This window comes from Apodemus sylvaticus, chromosome 6 (assembly GCF_947179515.1).
Source record: "Apodemus sylvaticus chromosome 6, mApoSyl1.1, whole genome shotgun sequence".
NCBI classification, from domain to species: Eukaryota; Metazoa; Chordata; class Mammalia; order Rodentia; family Muridae; genus Apodemus; species Apodemus sylvaticus.
The window spans coordinates 105,586,926-105,594,971 of NC_067477.1; the positions used below are offsets into that span (position 1 = coordinate 105,586,926).

The window sequence follows — 8,046 nt, forward strand, 5'->3', positions numbered from 1 at the left end:
GCATCTCTTAGCTAAGGCTTATTGTTTCAATGAGTATATTCATTCTCCATCACACATTGAATCCTAATGCCCAAGGGGATGCTCTTAGGAGCAGGCACATCCAGGACATGATTAGATTGTGGAGATGAGCCCTCACAAGTGCCATTCAAACCTTTACCAGAGACATCAGAGACCACTTTGCCTACCGACCCTAGGTGAGGAAAAGGTGAGAAGGCAGAACCAGGAAATAGGTTCTGATTGGACCCAGAATCAACCGATGTGCTGTGGATCTTAGATTCTCCTGCCTTTCGGAACTATGAGAAATAAATATATACAAGATTTCCAGACCTTTTTAGAGAAGTGTGAGCAAGTGAAGGTACCAGGAGACAGTGCTGCCTTGTAGCATGCTCTTATTCCTTGACCACAACCCCTGTCCCTGACTCCAGACAACCCAGAACAATCTGACATCACATCCTTGTTTAAGACCCACCAGAGTTAAGAGAAAATCTAGTCACTATGGTGGCTGCGAAGTCCTACACGGCCATGCGTCTGCCCATCTTATTACCCTTTCCACCTCTTTCACCTGACAACTTGCCATGGCGAATCCCCTTTGGTCCATTGGTGCATGCCCATCTTATTCCTGGCCTTAGACTGTACTGGCCTTGCCCAAGGTTGGATCTTCCTGATCCTTCAGAACCTCGTGAGCCTCTCAGAGTGGCTCCCTGACCACCTAGTTAAAAGAGCCCTTGGACATTTTGTCTCAGAACCCTGAGGCAATTATGTTCTATCCTTTCTTTCTAGCCAGTACACATCCCTGCTTCTTCAGAGTCAGTTTTCTTCTCAGAAGAATGTAAACTCCAAAATTAAAAAAATAAAAAACCCATGAAAATGGCTGGTTCTGTTCACTTTAGTATTTAGTTGAAAACAGTCCAGTGTGTCCTACTGGTGTTCAGTAAATGTTAGTGACAGATCCAGAGAATAAAGGAATAAAGACCAGGCCCATCTCTTGAGCTTTTGCCATAGGTGAGATACTTTTAATCATTTCTTTTCTTTAACCTTCCAACAATTCTAGATTATTTTAGTTCATGGTGTGTATAGATGTGCCATATTCAATCTATTCACAGTATGTGGGGATGAATGACTCTGAAGCTGCAGGCTGTGTATAGAGTCGGTTCCAGACCCTTCAGCTGTACCCTAGCCCACGTGGTAATGAGAGCTCATAGGTAGAGGACACATGCAAAGGGAACAGGGAATGTTGTTCTGTGAGGGGACTATTAGAAAGCAATGAACCAGGCAATGAACCAGCAAACTGTCGGAAGAAACATTTAGGGGAAAGGGAGTGGTTAAGAGCAAGTACTGCTCTTGCAGAGGACTTAAGTCCAGCACCCATGTGTGGCAGCTTACAACAGCCTATAACTCCAGGTCAAGGAGATCTCACGCCCTCTTCAGGCGTCCACCAGCAGCTGTACTCATGTGCATATGTTTTCACGCAGACAAACATGCCTTCATATAATTAAAAAAAAGTCTTTAAATAATAGTTAAAGAAAGGAACATTTTCAAAAGGGGTAGGCAGAAACTGTCCTGGATGGCTCAGAAGGTAGACAACACTTGGGATATTTTCAGGTTGGATGTAAAATATCCTCCCACAGGCTCCTCATGTCTTTGAGTGTTAGTTGTTAGCTGATGGAGCTGTGTTGATGTTGTTAAGCCCCAGGAGACGGAGCTCTGTGGCAGGAAGTGGCCCACAGGGATATGAAGCTTAAGGCCTTGTCTTGTTTCCTGCCTGGCCTTAGACTGCACTGGCCTTGCCCAAGGTTGGGTCTTCCTGAGCCTGTTTGGGTTTCTAGTTCTGACAGGATTTAAGGATGTGAGGTGTTCTAACTATACTTCCCTGATGGCATAACCTGTGACTGTATCCACTCCAAAGGCGAATGAAAACCCCTAAATTGCTTGGTAACATCCATAGGGAATTGGGTTATACTCACACCTGTGAATGGGTGGAAACAGAACAAATGTTCTTTCTGATAATATGGCTTTTCTGTTTCCACCTGCTTAGCATACCTTTGGTTCTTCCGGGAGTCATCTGGGTTCTCTTAGTACGTATATTATTATTTTGCTATTTATTTCTGTAACAAAATATCTCAGGAACCCTAGTTAATAAAGGAAAGGAGTTTATTGACTTCAAAGTTTTTTTTCTTTCTTCCTTACTTCTTTTATTTTCTGTTTTAGACAGTGTCTCACTATGTAGCCCTGGCTGGCCTGGAACTCATTAACTGTGACTTTGGATCTTAAAATCCAGCATGAGTTCAGCAAGACATATCAAATTCAAATCAAAGCACTAGGCAAGAGGCTCTGAATGCAAGGGATTCTGATGCGTATCCAGGCTCTTCTCTAGAGCTCATCTATCCTTAGGGTTAATTTGGGTAAGATCAAGCTGGCCTCAAAATCACAGAAATCCACCTGCCTCTGCCTCCCAAGGGCTGGGATCAAAGGTATAGGACACCACATCCAGCTGACATCACAGCTTTGAAAGCAAGAAGGCCTAGTAACATTATGCAGGCTCTAGAGAAGATTCTCCTAACTACAACATATCATGCTAGGCAACCTGTGTGTCTCTGCATGTACCTCTCTCCTTATGGAGCTATTAGGATTAATTTATGGGAGGGATGGTGGGTGGGTTCCACCCTAGTGGCTTAATCTAATAATCTAATCACTACCCATAGGCCCCACCTTTAAATACAATAGGCGGATTAAGTTTCTACCTTCTTAATAGCATTAACTATGACTTTAGGGCTTAAACTCCAGCATGAGTTCAGCTGGACAAATCACACTCAAATCAAAGCACTGAGCATGGAGCTCTCGGGGCTTGTATTCTGATGTGGATCTGGGCTCATTCCTAGGTCCCACCTATCCCTAAGGTAGATGTATGTAAGCACACAGTAGGTGTTTGTGAAATGGCTTCATAACATCTAGTCTCATCCCTAATATTTAAAAAATTAGGAAACAGCTTGTAGCTTATTTTTTCTATCCTTTTTCTTTTCCTCTGTCTCTTTGTCTCTGACTCTGTCTCTGTCTCTCTTTTTGTATGTGTGTGCCTGGTTGGGTGTGGATGTGAAACCGAGTCTCCTTATATAGCCCAGGCTGGCCTAAACTTGTTATGTAGCCCATGCTGGCCTAGAACTCACAATCCCACCTATAGCTTAGAATAAAATTATCTACCATTATAGTCAACAGGCTTGTACTTCTTAACCTCTTTTCAAAAATGGGCTGGAATTAAACTTCGGAAAGAGGACCGTGTGAGGACACTCCTTAGATAAGCAACTTTATTTTCTCTGTAGCACAGCCAGAACCAAAATTAATCTTCCCATTGTGCATGCACCAAGAGTAACTCTGAACACAAGAGTAGATGGGACAATTGGTTCCAAGCTTTATAGTTACATGCTTTCAAATTCTATAGTGAACATTTTTACTCAGTGTTTTGAGGTTATAATGCTGCTCTCTCCCCTGAAAAAGGTATCTTAAAGCCCTAGCTATTACTGCTTCTAAATAGGTATGACCCTATTGAAAGTAAAGTATTTTTATTTTATTAATAGCATCAGGCCATATTTTTGTAGGGCAATTTCTAATTTAGCAAGACTAGTATCTTTATAAGAAGGGGGAAGATAAAGAGAGAGAACGTATTTTCAATCTACTCATCTGCTAAGAGAATAATCTCTGGAATATGAATGTATAAAGCAACAAGAAACAAGTTGTTTTTAAAAATGAGCAAGCTCTTCCTGTAATTGGCCAGAGGTGACCTGTGAAGATTGTTCGATACTCTCCTGACCCAGAAAACCCCGCAAAATCATGCAAATCAAGAGGTTCAAACCTTCGTGTTCAGTTTAAGAACACCCGGGAAACTGCCCAGACCATCAAGGCCATGTATATCCGCAAAGCCACCAAGTATCTGAAGGATGTTACTTTAAAGAAGCAATGTGTGCCATTCCGGCAGTGTAACCATGGAGTTGGTCGGTGCGCCCAGGTCAAACAGTGGGGCTGGATATGGGGACGAGGGCCAAAAAAAAGTGCTGTATTTTTGCTGCACATGCTTAAAAATGCAGAGAGCAATGCTGGACTTAAGGATTTAGACGTAGATTCTCTAGTTGTTGAACACATCCAGGTGTTCAGGTGTTGTGAACAAGGCACCTGAGATGTGTCGACGAACCTACAGAGCTCATGGCCGGATTAACCCACACATGAGCTCCCACTCCCACACTGAAACGATCCTCACTGAGAAGGAACAGATTGTTCCAATGCCAGAAGAGGAGGTTGCACAGAAGAAAAAGATATCCCAGAAGAAACTGAAGAAACAAAAACTCATGGCACAGGAATAAATTCAGCATAAAATAAATGCAGATAAAGTAAAAACAAAACAAAAACAAAACCAAAAACAACAACAACAACAAAACCAAATGAGCAAGCATGAGCTCAGCAGTGATGGATGTCTATACTAGGTCCGTGTAAGAAGCCACCTGTTGCAGGGCGGTGGTGGCACACGTCTGTAATCCCAGCACTTGGGAGGCAGAGGCAGGTGGATTTCTGAGTTGGAGGCCAGCCTGGTCTACAGAGTGAGTTCCAGGACAGTCAGGGCTACACAGAGAAACCCTGTCTCAAGAAAAACAAATCAAATCAAATCAAATCAAAACAAAACAAAACAAAACAAAAATTCGCCTGTCGAGTCAGGCATGGATGGAGGAAAAGGCTCAGAGGGCCTCATTCCTCACTACTGAGATATTTACTTCTGGTAGATTAGGGGAGAGAGAGAGACAGACAGACAGAGAGAGAGACAGACAGAGAGAGACAGAGAGACAGAGAGAGAGAGAGACAGAGAGAGAGAGACAGAGAGACAGAGAGAGACACACACACACACACACACACACACACACACACACAGAGAGAGAGAGAGAGAGAGAGAGAGAGAGAGAGAGAGAGAGAGAGTTATTGCCCTCAGTTCTGTACTAATTGGTGACTCCATTAGGTTCTAATGGATAGTTCTGACCCAATGATCACACAGATGGGTCTGGCCAACTAAAATCAGTCATAGGACAAAATCAAAGGACTGGTTGGTCCGGGTACAAGTGGGGTTGAGGGATGCTGCAGCAGTAAAAAGCTGTTTGGGGGAGAGAATAATCAGAATGAATAATATAAATAAATAGATGAAGTTGTAAAAGCAAGCAAACAGGATAAACCATTTTTAAAAAAGAAATGGTCAAATGACCTGATTAGACATTTTTAAAAGAATATTTATTTTTATTTTATGTGTATGAGCATTTTTGATTGCCTCTGTGTATGTGTACCATGTATATGTCTGGTACCCTTGGGAAACAAGAGGCTTTCAGATCCCCCTGGAAGTTGAGTTGTAGATGGTTGTGAATTGCCATGTGGGTACTGGGAATCATAGTCCTTTGTAAGAGCAGCTAGTGCTCTTACCTCATGAATTCTCTTTCCAGAGCCTGGATAGACAAGTTGGACAAGTAGCAGCAAGTACACAGAAAAAAATGTTCACATCATGAGCTATTATGGAAATGCTAAGCAAAGCCACTGTGATATATCATTTATAAGTTTTTCAATGACTCAAAGGCACAAATAGTAATAACACCACCAAAGTGATGGGGGTGGGGGTGGGATGGGGTAGGGGTTGGGGGGTGGGGGGTGGAAGTGCATTGGGTGTTTCACCAAATGTTGGTGAGAGTGCAATGAGACTTCCAATTGTTAGTAGGGAAGTTAAAAAGTACAACCATTACACAAGACAGAAGGGTGGCTCTTCAAAAACCAGAAACAGGTATGACTATATGATTTGCTCATAGTACTGAGTAGATAGCCAAAGGAAGTGAGATCAGTATATTAAAGAGATAGCTACACCATATGTTTATAGTCAATATATCATTTCACTCCACACGTCTAGCAATAGATGAGCAGATAAGGGGAACGCACTATCTTTACACAGGATAGAATATTATTTAGCTATAAAAAAGAATCCAATTCTGTTATTTGAACAACAAATGGGATGGAAGATGTTTGATAGGAATGTCAGGCTCAGAAGAACAGACCTGCATGCTATGGCTTGGGTATGAAGGATCTCCCAAGACTTGCTCAATAGTTGGTGGAGGTGAATGGATCAAGAAGATAGTAGCTTCAGCACTGGAATCATGCATCATTTGCATTTGTGGCTGAATTGCTAATTAGGAGATGAGAGCTGGTAGGAGGACGTAAATCATCAACAATGGCTTTGAAGGCTATACCTGGTCCCCCCCCCCCCCCCAGTACTTTCTTTTTGCTCTCTGCTTCCTGAATATCATGAGCTAAAACTCTATCACATACTCCTGTCTCATGTTGGCCCAAAGCTTGGAGTGAGTTAACCTGGTCTATCGTGAGCCTAAATATATTCTCCTATTCTTTAAGTTGCTTATCTCAAGCATTTGTCACATGGATGAAAAACCAGATTGCGACAGCTATTCTTGGTTGTCTACTTGACTACATCAGACATTAACTAAAATTCAAAAATGGTTGTGCACACCTGTGAGAGATATTTGCTTAATAAATATTAAGATAAGATAAATGCTTAAGTCATTTACATGGGAGGATCCACTTCCAATCCAGATCTTTGAGGAGGGGAAACATGCCTTTAATCCAGATCTTTTAAGGTGTGACGACTGGGCCACATCTTCTGCTGGAAGCCTAAATAAAGGATGCTTTTCTCACCATGCCTGCTGGCTCTCACCCCCAGGAGCATCTCCATTCCTTCACTGGCATTAGAGCCTACTTCTTTGGGATTCCTCTGTATATTGAAGACCAGATGAGATAGCCAGCCTCGTGGACTAAACAACTCTTGGATTCTTGGACCTTCCATTTATGGGCAGGCATTGTTGGATTAGCTGGACCACAGCTTGTAACTTATTCTAATCAATGCACTTCAGAAATGAGAGGAGAGTAGAGGGGAGGGCAGGGCAGGGCAGAGGAAGGGAGGGGAGAGAGAGAGAGAGAGAGAGAGAGAGAGAGAGAGAGAGAGAGAGAGAGAGAGAGAGAGAGAGAGAGAGATATTTATATTATACTTCTGATTCTGTTATCCTAGAGACATTGACACACCCACAGAGTGAAACACTACATGTTCCCATATGGGTGTGGAGGCTGAGCAGTTGCCCCTACAGAAGTAGAGAGGTTGATACATGGCAGAAAGGTAAAAATGTAGGCGAGGTAGTGATAAGAAAGTGTAATTTCAGAGCCTAGGGGCTCTTGAAGAGCAAAGATAATGCTAATGAGCCATGGTCGTTAGAACGACTGGGGTTTACAATGATTTGTGTATCTTATAATTAGAAAAGGTTTTGAATGTTCCCAGCACATAGAATGAAAATTACAAATAAGCCAATCACTCTGATCCAATTGTATTCATCGTATACATGTCTTAAAAGGCTATACTCCGTAAATACACATTACTATTTTGAGTCATTAAAAACATGAAAAATCTGAAGGAAGAAAGAGCAAAATTAGGACCAAGAGACACAGGGAAAGATGGCTGTATGAAGACCGAAGCAGAAATTAGGATGAGTTAGCCACTGTCTTAATTAGGGTTTTATTGCTGTGAACAGACACCATGACAAAGGCAACTCTTATAAGGACAACATTTAATTGGGGCTGGCTTACAGGTTCAGTCTAGTATCAAGACGGGAATATGGCAACATCCAGGCATGGTGCAGAAGAAGCTGAGAGTTTTATATCTTCATCTCAAGGCTGTTAGCAGAATACTAGCTTCCAGGCAGCTAGGATGAGGGTCTTAAAGCCACAGTGACCCAGCTACTCCAAGGCCACACCTACTCCAACAAGACCGCACCTTCTTATAGTGCCATTCCCTGGTCCAAGCATATACAAACTATCACAGCTATAAACTGTAGTTTCCCACATTAGGAATAGGAAATGAGAGATCATATACCAATTACCTGGAACAAGCTTGATTTTGGATTTCTAGATTTCAGAATAAATTTCTTTTGTTTTAATTCACCTAATTTGTGATACTTCATTACACAGCCATAC

General features: G+C 42.2%; 1 pseudogene; it reads left to right on the top strand.

The window, feature by feature from the left end:
• Positions 1–3,883: 3,883 nt before the first annotated feature.
• Positions 3,884–4,368, top strand: LOC127686721 (60S ribosomal protein L17-like; annotated as a pseudogene).
• The last annotated feature ends 3,678 nt before the right edge of the window (positions 4,369–8,046 follow it).